Here is a 19,150-nt window from a genome sequence, read left to right as displayed (position 1 = left end):
CAAGAGCAATGGTAGCATCACGACTTTTGCCACAATACATTCCATGCCATGCTTTTGGACAATTTTTCCATGTCCAAAATGCATGCAATCCAATCTACCAAGCATCCCCAGCCACCCTCTCTTTTCTTTGATCTCCATGAGGCTTTTTGTATCATCCTCATTTGGAGCTCGGAGATACGTCTCTCCATACAACTTGATCACCATCTTGGCAAACATACGCACGCAATCCGTGGTTGTTTGCACACCAATGCGAAGGTACTCATCGGTATAATCTGCTGGTATACCGTATGCAATAACCCTCATGGCGGCAGATATTTTTTGATATGGGCTAAATCCCATGACTTGGGCAGCATTTCTTCTTTGCTTGAAATTATCGCAATTTGCCTCGCAATCTTTGACGATTCTCTCGAACAAACACCTACGCATTCGGTACCGTCTACGGAAGAGGCGGGGAGGATAGGTCGGTACCTCGGCAAAATAATCTTGCATCAGCTGTTCGTGGCCGAGCGCGCGGTTCCGCGGAATGCACATACGCCCCATCACGGATCCTTTCCGCTGATCCAAAAGCTTGGCGCGGTCCTCCATGTGCTTCATGCCGAACAGGAGCAGCATCATCTCCGTCTCGTCGTCGTTGAGCAACTTGTCGATGTCCGAATCGTCGGAATCCGACGAGGACCAATCGGTCGACGTCGCATCCAAATCCGCCATGTGCACATCCTCCGAAGCCATCTACCACGGTGTACCATACATCAGCCCCAAACACGACCATTTTACCGGCGACAACGGAGAAGAACGCGGCGGAATACTCACCGGCGAAAACGGCGGAGAAGACCGCGGCGGCGCGCGCGGAGGGACGCGGATCTTCGGCGGGAGTGCGGCGGAGGTGCGGCGGGCGTCGACGCAGCTCGGCGCGGCTCGGCGGACGGCGGAGGGGCGCGGATCTGACGGATTCCGGCGGCAGCAGCGCGCGGGGGAAAACGGGTGGGGGGAACTGAAATGTCCGCGCGCGGTTTCAGAAATGGGATACTGGTTTGGCCCTCTATCCCCGCTCCCACCCCGCACAAGTAGGGGGCGAAGACCCGCCCCGTAATCGAAAATAGGAAAAATCGGTGCGGGGGCTGTTTTTACGGGGCGTGCTAGACGGCCGGGTAGAGCCGAAACCCGTATTCCGGCGGTTATTATACGGGTTTGCCCTTTTAAGGGGTCTGTTAGACATGCTCTTAGCTCCTTTATTATTAGGTATAGATTGCACGACCACAAAAGAAAAGAGCACTTCCCAAAAATCTACATAAATCATTGATGTTCTTATTTTATCGGTTTCATTCTCACAAAATACAAAAGAGCTATTCCAACAAAAAGGCAGACAAGGTATAAGCTAGCCAATGAGCCAATAACAATACAAGCTTCAGTTTTGGGGGGAAAATAGAACACAGCGATCACTACTAACTTCTGGAGTAGTGGGGAACTCCTACAAACCAGGAGCATAGATCATGGTGCCACGAAATATTTGTTGACTTATATGTAGAATTATGACCGGAAGTGAATCACAGCAGGGGAAGCCATCATCACCGATGCCTGTGGATCTTCTTCCTCAATGAGTCCTTTTCCTTGCAGCTTCGCGGATATGTCGAAGGACGAACGTCGACGTGAGGAAACCTGTGAGTGCAGAGCTTGCATGCCTTCCTGTCGTGAAGAGACACCTCTTTGATGTTCACCGCAGCTTCCATGACACGCCTGACGTACCCCATGAAGTTGGTATCAGACTGGAAGCCATAGATGGTTAGCTTGCCAAGATTCTTGTGCTTGAAATTAGGACCCTACGCGTCTAGACTCACCCCGATAGCGCACAGGACGATTGATCGGAGTCAAACTGCTTTCATAAAGGGTAGATGCCTGCACGAGGGTGTGTGCTGGCACTACACGAGATCGCACACGATCTTAGAACTAAGAAGCTAAAAGGTCTCCTCCTCAAACTGGACTTCGAGAAGGCCTATGACAGGGTCGACTGGGGCTTCCTTCGGGAGGTTCTGCTGAGGAAAGGGTTCTCGGCAGCTTTGACTCACCGCTTGTTGCAGTTGGTGTCTGGGGGTCAGACTGCCGTTAATGTCAATGGGGAGATCGGCCCCTACTTTAGGAATGCATGGGGAGTGCGTCAGGGGGACCCCTTATCCCCTATCCTGTTTGACTTCATGGTGGATGCGCTGGCGGCCATCCTCACAAAGGCCAATCAGGCTGGGCACATTCGGGGTGTGGTTTCACACCTGATTCCCGGGGGAGTCACTCATCTGCAATATGCGGATGATACCTTTATCTTGGTTGAGCCGTCACACCTGGGGGTGGCCAACCTTAAGACCATCCTTCTCTGCTTTGAGAATATGTCAACCTGGCTAAAAGCGAGGTGGTGGTGACAGGGGTCACCGAGGAGGCACAGCGCAGGGTTGCGGAAGGTCTGAACTGCAAACTAGGAACTCTCCCGATCAAGTACTTGGGGCTCCCGGTCTCGGATAGATCCCTATCGGTGGCGGACTGGCACTTCCTCACCGAGAAGGTGGGTCATAGGGTTGACCCTTGGCAAGGGCTGTTCCTGACCTCGGCGGGCAGGCTGGAACTGACCAACTCTTGCCTTTCGAGTCTTCCCATGTTTGCGATGGGCATCTACCTGCTCCACGAGTCCACGCATGAGACGATGAATAGATCCAGGTCTCGCTTCTTTTGGGAAGGGGTGGGGAACAAGAGAAAGTACCACATGGTGGACTGGGCCACTGTTTGTAGGCCGAAAGCGTTTGGGGGTCTGGGGATCCTCAACACGAAATTCATGAATATTGCCTTGATGCTGAAGTGGGTCTGGAAGCTCTACCAGAATGCGGATGGTCTATGGGCAGATCTGATCCGCGCCAAATACCTGGGAGACAATGACCTCTTCTCGCCTCTCGTCCCGACAAAGGGATCCTAGTTCTGGAACTCCATTCACAAGATCAAATGGTATTTCAAATTGGGGGCGAAACACCAGGTTAGGGATGGGGCCCGAACCTATTTTTGGCTTGACTGGTGGACCGGGAATGGGCCACTGAGAGAGAGCTTCCCTCGTCTTTTCGAGGTTTGTGACAACCCCTTTGCTACAGAGGCCGGGGTCCGCATTGCCGGGGGGTGGCACATTAGATTCAGACGCGCCTTTGGGTTGGCGGAAACGGTGGAATGGTCGAACTTACGTAGGATTTTTGACCTCCACCCTTTTGATACGGGCCCGGACTTGGTGTCTTGGGGTCTGGAGGCCTCCGGAGAGTACTCCACAAACTCCATATACCACAGGATGTCCTTGGGTGCGGTGGTCACCCACCTTAAGGACGTCAGGAAAATTAGGGTCCCGCCTAAGATTAGGATCTTCTTATGGCAGCTGCTCAGGGGACGCCTTCCATCGGGGGATCAGCTGGTCAAGCGGCATGGCCCTTCTGATGGGAATTGTGCTCTCTGTGGGGGACAGAGAGGACTACACGCACATTTTCTTTGGCTCCGCCCTAGCAGAGTTTATGTGGGCGGGAGTTCGGGAACTCCTTGGTAACGTTTGGAACCCGGCAGGGACGGGGCAGTTTCTCGCTATCGTCCATGGCCTATCGGGGCCCCTCCGTAGGATAGCTTGGTTCACTTTTGTGGCGCAGTGCTGGACACTATGGAATATTAGGAACAAACTTGCTGTTGAAAGGAAACTGATTAACTCTCCGGCTGATGCGATGTTTCAAATGTTGCTATATATGCAGCGTTGGAGGGCTCTGGTCAGAACGAAGGACCGAGGGCTGCTTGACGTGACGATGGATGAGATCCGGAAGCTGTAGCAACGGGTGCGGAATAAAGAAACAGGGTGATGCTTGCTTGGCGTTTCATGTGTTGTACCCCGATAACTTGTTACTATTCCGCCCCGTGGGCTGAACGTATGCGTATGGTTTCTGTTTGTGTGGTGGGTCTAGGACCCGTGGTGTTGTAAGAACTTACTTGTCGGTGTTGCCGCTTTATTTATAAAGCCGGGCCTTTGGCCTTCTGTTTAAAATTAGGAGCAGATGGCTCCCACTTCACATCCATTTTCTTGGAGTAACTCTTTTGTGACTCCTTTCCACACTTATGATCCCATACTGTGACGCAAAGCTCCTGTATGAATGGTGCAGCTTCAAGAAGGAACATTGTCCAAGCGATATCACATTCTTCGGGAAGATTGTCGGGATTCACGGTGCATAGTTCAGTGAGCACAGGGGCGAGCATCCTACGGCATTCTGGTCGAATCCAAATCTGGAACATGTAAGAAAAAAGTAATAATGAGTACAAGCTGTGCATAGATCATCCTGAAGTGATAGGAAAGACACGCTTAAGTAATTACTGCTGCATATAAACGGGTGACAACAACACAGAGATGAATGGAGCCAGATGAATGGACTGAGTACCTTCTCACTTTGAAAATTCAGATACAGCTCGCGTACAGTCTGAACATCAGCAAACAGCTGGCTTAGCATAAGGGTCTTGTATGAAAGACTTGTATTAGTTAGGCTTAGCTTCCAAAGCTGAGGGACAAAACCAAGAACCAAGGGAGTTTCATGAAGGAGACAGATATAGGTCATCCGTTGGAGCTTTGGTAGGTAGTCGAGCTTCACTGTTTTAAATTTCCCAAAGGAAATACAAATCTCAATGAATGCAGCATGTTCTACATGCAGTACCGACTGAATCCCTGCATCACACTCAAAGAATGACAATGACTCCAGCCGCTTGCAAGTGCTAAGGATATTGGGTATGTCTGATTCACCAAACCTCAGATTCTGCAGTTCCAGTCGTGTCGTGTGAGACCAGAAAATGCTTCGGGACAATCAGCAATGAACGTGTTGAACTGCTTAGCAAAGTTCAGGAGGTCGGCATCCGTGCAATAATAAGAATTCTTGGGCGTCACAATTTCAAACTCAGCTGCGTCCAGTTTCTGGGTCACCATGTCGAGGCCAACAGATTTGCCAAGGGAGCGACAGTCATTCAGAGCCAGGAATAGTTTGACCTTCAACTTGCGAATGGTGATCTCCGGAGACCTCTTGCTTAGGATCTTGTCGGTCACGTCAGCTAAGACGCCGTTCTTTCGGAACAATTCGTAGTTGCCGAGAACAATGACAATCTGCGATAGCATGGTGGGGAGCTTCTGCATTTGCTTGGAGACCATGCATGCTCTGAGGGCGTCGAGCGTGTCCATTCTATCCAGAATGTTGAACAGCAGGTCATTGGGCAGCTCGCTTAGCCTGTCCCCAATAACAGCTGCTTTCTGCAAATGCGTTTAGGCAGGGGAAAAACTTAGCAGTCCGCGATAGATTGATAAATTGACTTATACATCAAAGGAAAATGACAGTAGTAAAACACAAGCAACGACTTACATCAAGGCGGCTGCGGTGGCGGCGAACCCTATTGAGCTTCATGGTGATCTGATCTCAAAGAAATAACGAAGTAGGCAACTGTCATCGATAAACAAAACGCTAACAGGATCTATTCTTGAAATTGATGCTCGCCCGTGTGCGGATAATCGTCGATAAGCTGGAGTACTGCAATTTCACAAGAAGCAGACCTATAAAAAAGCTCCTTTTCCAATACAACCCGAAATTGATCCCTTTCTGCAGAACTAATTTGAGCTTCCATCATTCTATATAAGGTAGAAAGAGGAGGGGAAGCGGTTCGGTTCAGGCGAGGAGACCGGCGCCGGCCGCCGCCGAGGGTGGTGGGTGAGACCGTGAGGGGAACGGATTGAGCTTCAGTGACTTTGCCAGTCCACAAAGTCACTGACTTTGTGTCACTTACAAGTGAGGTCAGGTGGAACCCTTCATTATGTGGGCCCCACGTGGCCCCACTTGTAAGTGACTCAAAGTCAGTGACTTTGTGGGCTGGCAAAGTCACTGAAGCTCAATCCGAGGGGAACGCCTTTAGCTACGCCGTCTGAAGGGGCTAGTTAATAGGCCGCCCATTAACAAGGGCGATTAATCTCAGAAATTTACCAGGTTGTTATTTTTTTTTAGATAAGTGTAATACTAACTTAAAAATATATATGTTTCAGTCTACTAGTGAACATTTTTCTTGAATCGGGAGAACATATTTTCAAAAAAATATTGAACATATTTCTTGAATAGCAAACATATTTTACACTTGTGAAAGTATTTATATTTTTAAGCCGTGAACTTTTTGTTGACGTCAGAAACCCACCGGCGGGCAGCGACTGGCAACACAGTAGAGCCGGGAACAACTAGGGCTGCGGCTGGCCCCAGTCCCTCAGAGCGACGGCCCGCAAAGCCTCCTGGTCACACGTCCGATGCTATCGCAAGGGCGTGCCACCTAACCTATACCTGGTCAGGAAGGTGTTGGATGATGCCTCGCTTAGTTTTCTGCATGGCATACACGTAAACATTAAATACGAGCCTCGATCGGCTCTCAGGTTATCCTGTGAATCGGCTCAAAGAGCCGATCCACCCATGATTCGTACAAGGTGTCCGAATATGGTGGTCCTGCTTGATCAAGATAAAGCTAATGAGATCTACGACGATTTAGGGTTTTCACCGCATAATCGGATCATCCTACTCACGATTGGGCCTCGCGCTCGCGCACGGTGACCGTAAGCCGATCCTAGACAGGGCCTAAAAACCAACACGAGGTTGATCCCCGGAACATCCTGTCTATGGCTAGCAAACTTCACCCTACACGCCGCTGGATCCTCCAACCCTTTGTAAGGCCTAACTATTGCGGATATTAAACTAATCCTTGCAGAACAAGGAGCAACCGTAACGGATCAGATCTACTAAACTATGATCAAGCGGGTGCCGCCCCTACACCTAAGATAGGTGTAGGGCGGCTAGATGTATAAGGGTTGCACTACGACAGCATATGATACGAAGAACAATGCTAACCCTAATACATCTAAGATAACTACGTTGCTCGCCATCAAAAAGGCTTCAGCACGAGCAACGCATGAACAACGTGGGTAGGCTTGTGCTGCCTAGATCGCAAGATGCGATCTAGGCAGCATGGTGCTTACCGGAGAAACCCTCGAGACGAAGGAGTTGGCGATGCGCCGAGATTTGTTTGTGTTGAACGTTGGTTGTTGTTTATTCCATAAACCCTAGATACATATTTATAGTCCAGCGGACTTTCTAACGTGGGAATAATCCCCACCGTGTACCAGACAAACTCTAACTTTTAATCTACGATACGACCTACTGTATTACAGATACACGGGCATGCTAGCCCAAACTTTGCATATAAGGCCGATTCACGTATTTCTTCCGTATATAATCTTTAAGCCCATCTTGATCGCGGCCCACCTCTGACCTGGTCAAATTCCGGTGATAACACATGCCCCCCTGGTTTTGGAATTGATAATTCCAAATCACTATGTTTCTTCTTCGTCGGGTCATGTCATGGGAGAGCAGAACCGTCGCAGCATTCCTTTGCTCTGTTCTGGCCACCGGCACCCAAAAAACCCCCCAATCCCCCATAGCCATATCTTCCTCCTCTTCCTCCTCCACCTCGTTGGTCTTCTCTTCCTCATCTCGCGAGCCAACGCCGGAGTGGGACTCGTTGGCGGCGCACGATATTCTCACCCCGACGACGTGGGACAAAGAGGAACATGATTCCTTCATCTGGTCTGAGGATGCCAAATCCCTGACCGACGGAAAAGGCGACCTTCAATTCCTCGTCGAAGGGGAAGAGGAGGCGGAAAGCAAGGACGACCGCTTCTCCTGGGACGATCTCGCCTCCTCTGAGGAAGAAGCGGAGGAAGACGACGATGACTCCCTTGAAGGTTACCCACCAGCAAAGCGCATCCGCACCTGGTGGGACGACGACAGCGATGACGATGATGATGAAGATGAGGCTCCCGTAGAAGGCTACGGAAACTCCGATGAGGAGCTTATCAGCAGCTGCGCCGGAGGCAGCGACGACGAGGGCAGCAATGGCCCCTAGATCAGGGATCAGTAGTAGTAGTAACTTTGTAAGAAATCCCTCTATCAATGAAGAAAGTGTTCCTCAATTAATTTTGCCTCCTTGTTGACTTTACCGATCGTCGAACGGAGTCGCCGTACAAAGAGCCGATAGCTAGACATTGGCTCGCATTGCAATCTGAAGCCAAGCTGTATCACATTTTGAGCTTATTCCTCTAGAGTCGATATCAGCGTATCGGCTTTGCTACTCTGAAGTCGATGCTTGTGCATCGGCTGTATTTTCATACTGTTATCTCCGTATGTTTTCTCAAGTCGATGTCTGCGCATCGGCTGTTAATTTTTTTTTTTTACTGGCCGATTCAAAATCGGCCTCCATACCTTACTGCCCATCATCCCACATGCTTGGGAAATACTTCTTGAGGTGTTGACCATTGACGGCTACTGGGGACTTCTGTCCGTCCAACTCTTCCAACATGTATGCATTACCCTTCAAGGCCTGGACGACTTTGTACGGACCGTGCCAATTAGGAGACCACTTGCCATATGCCTTGTCCCTAGTTCCTAACGGCAACACCGCTTCCCATACTAGATCACCAACTTGAAACTCCTTTGGTCTAACCTTCTTATTGTAGGCACGAGCTACCCTGGCTTTGTTCTCCTTAATCTTCTCCAACGACCAAAGCCTAAGTTATGTTGCGTCCTCAATAGTGTCACTCATCAAAGCTGCATATTCTTCCGCTGTCAGATCATTCTGAAACGTGACACGTCTTGATCCAGCCGTAATTTCCCAAGGTAATACGGCTTCCTGTCCATAGACCAGCTGGTACGGCGAAGTCTTTATAGCTCCATGGCACGACATGCGGTAGGCCCATAATGCTTCTGATAACTTCTCATGCCAATCCCTAGGGTTCTCGTCAATCTTTCTCTTGATCAACTTGATTAAGCTCTGATTGGACGCTTCAGCTTGCCCATTAGCCTGAGCATAGTACGGAGATGATCGGATCAATTTAATCCCCATGTCGTCGTAGAATTTCCTGAATTCTTTAGAAACAAAGACCGAACCTCCATCGGTCGTGATAGTTTGGGGAATCCCGAACCTATGAATCACATGTTCTTTCACAAACTTGATCACATCTTCTGATTTCACCTTCTTCATAGGGACGGCTTCCACCCACTTGGTGAAGTAATCTGTGATGGCCAAAATCCATTCATGTTTTTTACTCGACGCCGGATGGATTTTGCCGATCATGTCCATGCCCCACCCTCGGAACGGCCAAGGCTTGATGATAGGGTTCATCGCCGATGCCGGTACCATCTCGAATCTTCCCAAACATCCGGCATGCTTGGCACCCCTTATAGTAATTGAAGCAGTCTTCAAGCATGGTGGGCCAATAAAACCCCGAGCGCCCGACTAGCCACTTCATCTTGTGAGCCGACCGATGAGTTCCACTGTGCGCCTTCGTGCACCTCATGTAAGAGCCGATTAGACTCAGTTGGTCCCAGGCACTTGAGTAGCAACCCTTCCAACGTCCTGTAGAATATCGTCTCCTATGAGGACATACTTCATGGCTTTGTATCTTATCCATTTAGGTGCCCCCCGAGCCGGATCTTTTAAGTAATTGAAGATTTCGGCTCTCCAATCATCCTTTTCCAGGAATTGCACCTGGACTTCCGACCCTTCAGGTATATCTATGTAGCTTCGACGCCATTTGTGCGAGATTGTTGGCCTCGGTGTTTTGGGTTCTTGGGACCCAATTAAAGTTGATGTACCGAAACTGTGCCATCAACTCACGGCATTCCATCCAATATGGGAAAAGCGATTCACTCTCACACTTGTATTCATCCGTGAGCTGGTTAATCACCAACTTGGAGTCTCCAAAAAGCTCTACTGCCTCTGCTCCGGCTTCCAATAGCAACTCCATCCCCTTACGCACTGCCTCATATTCTGCCACGTTGTTGGTGCACGGGGTAGATAATCTGATGGAGAAGGAGTACTCTGCCCCCCGAGGCGACATGAGCAGAATGCCGATGCCACAACCATCGTCGCAAGCCGATCCATCGAAGAACATAGCCCATGCACGTATGGATAGTGCTGCTATATTGGTACTAATTCGCTCAGCTATGAGATCGGCCAACGCTTGCCCTTTGACCGCTTTCGCAGGCTGGTACCGGAGATCGAACTCCGACAACGCAAACATCCATTTACCCAGTCGGCCCTTCAACACAGGGGCCGACAGCATGTGCTTGACAACGTCTGACTTGCATATGACGAAGATCTCTGCCGTCAAAAGGATGTGATGCAGCTTGGTGCAGGTAAAGAACAGGCAGAGGCACAGTTTCTCGACCTCAGGATACCTTGTTTCCGCGTCCAACATCCTTCTGCTGAGGTAAAAAACGACCTTTTCAACGCCCTCGTAGAGTTGCACGACCACCGAGGCGATGGACGTGTCAGCTACTGACAAGTAGATGTAGAACGGCCTGTCCTGCTGGGGCGGAACTAGCACAGGCGGCGTCGTCAGATACCGTTTAATTTCATCAAACGCCTGCTGCTGTTCCCCCCCAGTGAAATTCCTCATCAGATTTAGTCTTCACCAACGCCATGAACGGCTCGATCCGTCCTGACAGGTTAGAGATGAATCGGCGGACGAAGTTGATCTTGCCGATAAGACGTTGGAGTTCCTTCTTCGTGGTGGGTGGCTGCATGGTGCGCACCGCCTCTTGACTCTTCAGGCCGATCTCAATTCCTCGTTCATGAACGAGAAAACCTAGGAACTGACCAGCCGTCACACCGAAGGCACACTTCTTCGGGTTCATTCTCAGTCCGAACTTCCGAGTTCGGTCTAGGACGCGCCGTAAATCATCCAAGTGTCCCTCCATGGAGACAGATTTGACCACCACGTCGTCGATATAGATTTCCACCAGCTTACCGATCAGATCATGAAATATATAATTCATAGCTCGTTGGTACGTTGCACCAGCATTCTTCAACCCAAAGGTCATGACCACATATTCAAACAAGCCTACTGCCCCTGGTACTCTGAATGCGGTCTTGTGTATATCTTCCGGAGCCATGAAGATTTGGTTATAGCCGGCGTTGCCATCCATGAAGCTCAACACCTTGTGGCCAGCAGCTGCATTGATCAGTGTTTCTGCCACAGGCATCGGATACTCGTCCTTTGGAGTGGCTCTGTTGAGATCTCGGAAATCGATGGCCACACGCCATCGGCCGTCCTTCTTCTCTACAGGAACGATACTGGAGATCCACTCAGCATACCTGCATGGCCTGATGAACCCGGCGGCCAACATTTTCTCGATTTCTTTCTTGACTTCTTCCAGAATTTCGGCCTTCATCTGACGTGCTCGTTGCTGGAACGGCCGAAATCCTTTCTTAAGGGGGAGCCTGTCACGCCCCGAGACCGGGCCTGGACGAGACAGCCGCCGCGCGCCTATAAACCGACAGGCTCATACTCGCGCAAGGCTAAAAATGCAGGCTTAAAACCAGCACAGTGGATCTCGAGAAATTCAACTACACATTTTTACAATATTATTTCCAATTACACAAGAAATACAACTAGATTCTCTAATCGCTTCCCACCCGCTGGTCCAGCCTAATCTCCGTTCGACGAACTCTTCGCTGCGCAACTCGATAAAAACATTGGGGAGCTGGGGTGAGTACGATAAGTCATACTCAGCAAACCGATTATACACAATCATATAAGTTGTAAAATAGAAATGCTTTTCAAAAACAACAACATGTGGTCAAGGTATTAGGCAATTTAAAACGCATGGTGCCACACATGAAAGTAAGTTTCCCTACCCGGGAATCACAGGGGTGAAATTCACACTTTTACACTCTGCAGAGGGGTACTCCGACATCGACAGCCTCAACTAGCACCACACAGGCGCTAGAGGAGCAAAGCCCTTTAGCCCACTAGAACCCGGACACCTGAACCTACTGATGTCGATCGCTCCTACGGATCCATCATCGACACGTTCCCGAACAGGGCCGTCTCCAGCGGAGAACTCAGTCAGTCCCATACCTGAACTGTGACCGGTACAATATGTTTACCTTCGTAACACCAAGTTTGCTCTTATAAAACAATATTTTCTCAGTTGATCACTTTCTATCGATATTCGCGCTAATAGCCGATTCGTACCGGTGGCTCCAGCGGATCCATCACCGCGTACCGACACCGGCGGATTAGCCCACGAATATCTCATATCTCATATCAAATACTAAATCATATATTTTAGCAAAACCTACTTTACAAAATATATAAAAGGGTATAAACAGCTTGCCTGAATCATTAACACCTGACGATATATTCCTCAAAAGAACACCAGCAAGAATAATCGAATGACAGTATAATATCCACGCATCGTCGGCTCTCCACTAAGATCTAACGAAGCACCGTATTACATCGGCTCCACGACATGGATGCATGCTCATGCATGGCAGCATCTCACTTCATCTCACCATCTCTTTCTGTTGCGTGAGGTCTCACTCTCTTTCTCGGCTGAGCGTTGTGCATGGCGCGAGGCTTGGTCAGTGCAGCAGCGACTATTTATAGGTACGGGACGTCGGTAACGCCTACTAAAATATCTAAGATACTTTGCAACCTTGCCGCTTGAGCTGGATTAAACAAACGTTGCCGACGTCCTGAAGGTGCACAAAGCTAACACTTCAATGGACGTGGCTAACATGTAACGACTGAGGTCTTGCTGACTAAGCCATTTCTGCTTGCCAACACAACTCAAGCACCTCTAGTATACAGCCACGTTGCCTCTTTCTAAACAAAATTGCCTCACGTTACTAGTACATGGTTTAAGCACATACATGCACAAATAATATAAGTTCTACACTCACCATAATTATCTCCTCTAATATGTAGCTTACAAAATATTAACATCCAATTTTCAACACAAGATTAATTTAGTAAACGAATTACACACCATTTGAACTCTAATGATTTTTCAAACACGAATTAATTAATAAAACGAAATTCGGGTTATCACATCCTCCCCACCTTATAAGAATTCCGTCCCCGAAATTCAAACTATAACACAATATTAATTCTATCATCTTATTTCAACTATTCTAATAAAAACATGATCCAAGGCAAACTTAAGACTTTATAAACAAGGTAAGAAATATTAGTAATCATTTCAGCATCCATGCAATAAGATAAAAACCCAAGTACACAACAGCATTCTAGTAGTGCAATATTTTCCTACTCAAGAGACCATGACTATACTACAACTAGTTCGGTCATGCCAAAACAGAAATCAAGCAACGACTATCTATTTTTACGTAGCTAGTTGGCTATGCCCATAACAAATCTAATCTAGTCATGGAAAAGCTAAGCAATCATTTTGAGCAGTAATAGACCGAAGAAAAACAAGCTCAGGTTCACAACAACAATCGAGTAGTGTAGAAGTTTACTATGCATGTAACAAAACTAGTTTTTAGTCAGGACAATTTACAAACCAAACAACAAGCAGTAAGTTTATAACTTGCACAAACATGAAAAATTACTCACGATTACTAGTCGCAAAATCTACGATCTACCCTTTCCCCCGTTTCCTAAACTTAGAGCTCTGATACCACTTTAAACTGTCACGCCCCGAGACCGGGCCTGGACGAGACAGCCGCCGCGCGCCTATATAAACCGACAGGCTCATACTCGCGCAAGGCTAAAAATGCAGGCTTAAAACCAGCACAGTGGATCTCGAGAAATTCAACTACACATTTTTACAATATTATTTCCAATTACACAAGAAATACAACTAGATTCTCTAATCGCTTCCCACCCGCTGGTCCAGCCTAATCTCCGTTCGACGAACTCTTCTGCTGCGCAACTCTGATAAAAACATTGGGGAGCTGGGGTGAGTACGATAAGTCATACTCAGCAAACCGATTATACACAATCATATAAGTTGTAAAATAGAAATGCTTTTCAAAAACAACAACATGTGGTCAAGGTATTAGGCAATTTAAAACGCATGGTGCCACACATGAAAGTAAGTTTCCCTACCCGGGAATCACAGGGGTGAAATTCACACTTTTACACTCGCGAGAGGGGTACTCCGACATCGACAGCCTCAACTAGCACCACACAGGCGCTAGAGGAGCAAAGCCCTTTAGCCCACTAGAACCCGGACACCTGAACCTACTGATGTCGATCGCTCCTACGGATCCATCATCGACACGTTCCCGAACAGGGCCGTCTCCAGCGGAGAACTCAGTCAGTCCCATACCTGAACTGTGACCGGTACAATATGTTTACCTTCGTAACACCAAGTTTGCTCTTATAAAACAATATTTTCTCAGTTGATCACTTTCTATCGATATTCGCGCTAATAGCCGATTCGTACCGGTGGCTCCAGCGGATCCATCACCGCGTACCGACACCGGCGGATTAGCCCACGAATATCTCATATCTCATATCAAATACTAAATCATATATTTTAGCAAAACCTACTTTACAAAATATATAAAAGGGTATAAACAGCTTGCCTGAATCATTAACACCTGACGATATATTCCTCAAAAGAACACCAGCAAGAATAATCGAATGACAGTATAATATCCACGCATCGTCGGCTCTCCACTAAGATCTAACGAAGCACCGTATTACATCGGCTCCACGACATGGATGCATGCTCATGCATGGCAGCATCTCACTTCATCTCACCATCTCTTTCTGTTGCGTGAGGTCTCACTCTCTTTCTCGGCTGAGCGTTGTGCATGGCGCGAGGCTTGGTCAGTGCAGCAGCGACTATTTATAGGTACGGGACGTCGGTAACGCCTACTAAAATATCTAAGATACTTTGCAACCTTGCCGCTTGAGCTGGATTAAACAAACGTTGCCGACGTCCTGAAGGTGCACAAAGCTAACACTTCAATGGACGTGGCTAACATGTAACGACTGAGGTCTTGCTGACTAAGCCATTTCTGCTTGCCAACACAACTCAAGCACCTCTAGTATACAGCCACGTTGCCTCTTTCTAAACAAAATTGCCTCACGTTACTAGTACATGGTTTAAGCACATACATGCACAAATAATATAAGTTCTACACTCACCATAATTATCTCCTCTAATATGTAGCTTACAAAATATTAACATCCAATTTTCAACACAAGATTAATTTAGTAAACGAATTACACACCATTTGAACTCTAATGATTTTTCAAACACGAATTAATTAATAAAACGAAATTCGGGTTATCACAGAGCCGATGTTCAATGATGCTCCTGTCTAACCCAGGCATCTCTGTGTAGTCCCATGCAAAGCAATCTGGGTATTCTTTCAATAGAGCAATCATCTGACTCCTGAGCTGTGGATCTAACTTCTTGCTGATAAAAGTTGGTCGCGGCTTATCCCCGAGGCCGATGTCGACTTCCTCTAGCTCATCAGCCGAGGTGAACCCATACCCCAGCTTCCCGTCACCTGTGAGGTCGACGCCAAATACTGGGAGAGCCGGTGGTGCGGATAACACGGTCTGATCGCTAGAACCGGCCTCCATCTTGATCATCACCAGGATCTTGTGGCAATGTCGGGGCCGTTCGCGTGGACCGGTTTCCTCTCCATCCTTGCCATGAGAGCAGCTGCCCTCATCGCTACCCTTACCAGGGCGGTACCCAAGTTCTACCATGTTGATGTTGATGCCATGGGAGTGGGTTCTGTGAAAAGAGCCGATGAGTTCGGCTTCGAGGGTTGCCTTGATCTCGTCATGTTTCTTCTTGAGCTCATCAGGCAGATCCTCGTACTTGACCGGAGTGCTATCCGCCATCTCGGATGTAGATGGCGATGTGGTGGATGTCGAAGGTGGTCCCACCGGGCGTGCCAGAATGTGTTGACGTCAGAAACCCACCGGCGGGCAGCGACTGGCAACACAGTAGAGCCGGGAACAACTAGGGCTGCGGCTGGCCCCAGTCCCTCAGAGCGACGGCCCGCAAAGCCTCCTGGTCACACGTCCGACGCTATCGCAAGGGCGTGCCACCTGACCTATACCTGGTCGTGGAAGGTGTTGGATGATGCCTCGCTTAGTTTCCTGCATGGCATACACGTAAACATTAAATACGAGCCTCGATCGGCTCTCAGGTTATCCTGTGAATCGGCTCAAAGAGCCGATCCACCCATGATTCGTACAAGGTGTCCGAATATGGTGGTCCTGCTTGATCAAGATAAAGCTAATGAGATCTACGACGATTTAGGGTTTTCACCGCATAATCTGATCATCCTACTCACGATTGGGCCTCGCGCTCGCGCACGGTGACCGTAAGCCGATCCTAGACAGGGCCTAAAAACCAACACGAGGTTTATCCCCGGAACATCCTGTCTAGGGCTAGCAAACTTCACCCTACACGCCGCTGGATCCTCCAACCCTTTGTAAGGCCTAACTATTGCGGATATTAAACTAATCCTTGCAGAACAAGGAGCAACCGTAACGGATCAGATCTACTAAACTATGATCAAGCGGGGTGCCGCCCCTACACCTAAGATAGGTGTAAGGGCGGCTAGATGTATAAGGGTTGCACTACGACAAGCATATGATACGAAGAACAATGCTAACCCTAATACATCTAAGATAACTACGTTGCTCGCCATCAAAAAGGCTTCAGCACGAGCAACGCATGAACAACGTGGGTAGGCTTGTGCTGCCTAGATCGCAAGATGCGATCTAGGCAGCATGGTGCTTACCGGAGAAATCCTCGAGACGAAGAAGTTGGTGATGCGCCGAGATTTGTTTGTGTTGAACGTTGGTTGTTGTTTATTCCATAAACCCTAGATACATATTTATAGTCCAGCGGACTTTCTAACGTGAGAATAATCCCCACCGTGTACCAGACAAACTCTAACTTTTAATCTACGATACGACCTACTGTATTACAGATACACGGGCATGCTAGCCCAAACTTTGCATATAAGGCCGATTCACGTATTTCTTCCGTATATAATCTTTAAGCCCATCTTGATCGCGGCCCACCTCTGACCTGGTCAAATTCCAGTGATAACACTTTTTTATCCTATCAACATTTTTGAAATCTATGAATGTTTTTTTTTTCAAACGCATGAACATTATTTTTGAACCTTGAACATACTTTGAAACCGCTAAAAAAATTCTGATATGTGAATATAATTTCTTGAACCCCTGGACATTTTTGAACTTCGTGAATATTTTTCGAACTCATTAGTATTTTTTACCAAACCTCGTAAACAAATTCAAATAATGACTATTACTTTAAAAGAGAATGAAAATGTTTCACATAACATTGATGAATGACAAAGGGAATAACTACAAAAGAAAATAAAAAGGAAAAAAACATAATGTTCATGGTGGAGAACATAATCTTTTTTATATGAAAATTATCTACGCAAAATTGTACATTCGATTTCAACAGCATTCGGCCGTTTAGCGAATTTTAGATGTCCAAAAATCAAAAGAAAAACAGAGTTTTTTCAGGTTGAAGATTTCGATGCAAAAAATTCAAATCTCAAAAATAAAAAAATCACTTTTTCACTACTCCACCTTCTTTTCCTCATCCTCTACCACTTATCCACTTTCTCCCTTCCTCCTCTTCCATTCCCTTCACCGGCGCCGCTTGCTTTGCCGGCGGCGCCTCAGAGGACGGCGAGGAGGAGGGGGAGATGGGAGGCGCCGCAGCGGTGGCGCGAGATGGAGGGGTGGGTGGTCGCCTGAAGGGAAGGAGGCGACACGAGAGAGCGGAACACGACGGGGAGGGGGGGGGGGGGCTTTCACGTCAACCCTTACGTTTGATGCAAAGTGAGTGTCCTGCCTCTCCGTGGTACAGGATAGTCAGATACAACAATTTAAGGACAATCAAAGCCTGTGATAATAATATGTATTACTCCAGATAAGAGCAAGTATAATAAGGTACAGTCAGCAGGCTATAAGAATTAAAATAATACTAGTTTTGCTGAGTTGGATAAGAGAGAAGAGGAGAGAGAAGAGAAGCAGGCTACAAGATAATAGCCAGCTGCAGCGCGTGCTTTGTGAGATTGCAAGGTGGATCATATGCATATAAAGTAGTTCATACTTGTATCTAACTATTGTATGGGTTAACTACAAGTAGACTATAGATGACATGGTAAAAACATATACCCAACTAGTGACTCTTCTATTGTTCTTACTCTAACACTGGAACTAGAATAGCAGTTGCAAACATCATAGGAATATGCCCGCGTTTTACAATATTAGCTTCACGATTGTGCAGCAGCACCATTGCGTTCCTCCATCAACACGTCTTCGTGGTGCTTCAGACAGAGGGCGATGTGTATGCGGTGCTCCTTCTTCAAATCCTCGATAAACTCCGGCGTGAACAGCTTCATCCTGCCCATCTTGTTGAAGTTTCTGATCACGTCGTCGTCGTCGGGCCCATCTTCGAAGTCGCAACAGGCGTCCGCGTCCGTCGTCTTCTGGTCCGCAGGTTTCGCCACCGTCTCGTCGTCCGCAGCCTCAGAGTCTTGTTCCGCTTTCCGTCCGGACGCCTTGCCCGTCGCCGCGGGTGCCGGTGCCGGGCCGCCGCAGCTCTCCATCTGACCTGCGCTTTCGATCGAGGTTGAATTGGGGAATCGCTGGGTGCGGTCGAGCGGTGGTGTCGTCCCGATCTATATACACGGGCGGGGCTGCGATCGAGTGGTTAGTGTTTCCGAGTCGAGCTCCGGACGGAAAAGAAAATTCGCTTCGATCGCAACACGTACTACGGGGATCTGCTGTTCGCTGGACTAGTTTGCCGAGTGCGCGTGACATATTTGCCGTGATTTTTGTCCACTATTTTGCCATCAACTGCTGTTTGCTGAAAGTTCTGTTACTACTGTTTTGCCGTGAGCCGTTAGTGCTTATCACATACTCACGGCAATTTACACAAAAATAACTCTTTTCACTCTGGGGTTTCCCATGCCCGCGCTGTACCGACGCCATCTACGATACCCGCCCTGCTGACCTCCTCCGGCAACCGGAAAAGCTCGCCTCATCTTACTCGGCACCGGCAAGACGGCAAGATCACCGTATCCTCAACCTCATACCTACACTCCTCACCAAGGTGAGCCGTGAGCACCAACCCCTCACCATGTGTGCTTCACTAGTTGCTAATGTTACACGAACAAGCAAGAAAACAATGTCCCCTTCACAATGACATGAATCACGGCGACACAAACAAGCCGGGACGCAATTGCCCACTTT

General features: G+C 48.1%; 1 pseudogene; it reads right to left on the bottom strand.

Annotated features, from left to right (window-relative positions):
- Positions 1-1,527: 1,527 nt before the first annotated feature.
- LOC124691072 lies at positions 1,528-5,435 on the bottom strand (annotated as a pseudogene).
- Between the last annotated feature and the right edge of the window lie 13,715 nt (positions 5,436-19,150).

This window comes from Lolium rigidum, chromosome 2 (genome assembly GCF_022539505.1).
Source record: "Lolium rigidum isolate FL_2022 chromosome 2, APGP_CSIRO_Lrig_0.1, whole genome shotgun sequence".
Taxonomy (NCBI): domain Eukaryota; kingdom Viridiplantae; phylum Streptophyta; class Magnoliopsida; order Poales; family Poaceae; genus Lolium; species Lolium rigidum.
This window is presented reverse-complemented; position numbering and strand designations above follow the sequence as displayed.